Raw genomic sequence first — 571 nt, forward strand, 5'->3', positions numbered from 1 at the left:
TTGTACTTCATACTGTACTACATCTCAGAGGTACATATTGTACTTTAAGGTGTGTCTACAGAATGAAGGTCGAACAACAAAATTCAAGTCAATTTTTTTAATCTGTCACTGATTAAATATGGAGTAGCTAAAACATTGAATTAAATCTTGTCTTTAAATTCAAGATAATAATAATTTAATATTTTTTGACTTTTTTGTTGACTTTTCTTTGTTTTCTTATTGTTTTTATTGCATTGTTATTAATGCAATGTGCATTAGGCAAATAATATCCTCTAAAAACAGACAACACATGAATGAATGAATGAGTGAAATGTGCATCGTTACCTTGAGGACCTTCAGGACGTTTAGAAAATCTTCTTCAGTGTGTAAGGAATCACGTCTTTCGGTTCAGTTGTGTGGTGGAAAGGACCTGAATCCTGTTTGAGTTTAGAGTTAGTTTGAAGTGGATGAGGTCTGGAGGGATTTTGGGGTCCAGTATGTGGAGGGGAGAGGAGGGGGGAGGGGACGGACGTAGAACCAGAATATGTAGAGCTGCAGGTCGGAACCCTAAACACATTATAAGCTATTTTGA

Source organism: Anarrhichthys ocellatus, unplaced genomic scaffold (assembly GCF_004355925.1).
Source record: "Anarrhichthys ocellatus isolate YVR2014 unplaced genomic scaffold, GSC_Weel_1.0 scaffold11, whole genome shotgun sequence".
NCBI classification, from domain to species: Eukaryota; Metazoa; Chordata; class Actinopteri; order Perciformes; family Anarhichadidae; genus Anarrhichthys; species Anarrhichthys ocellatus.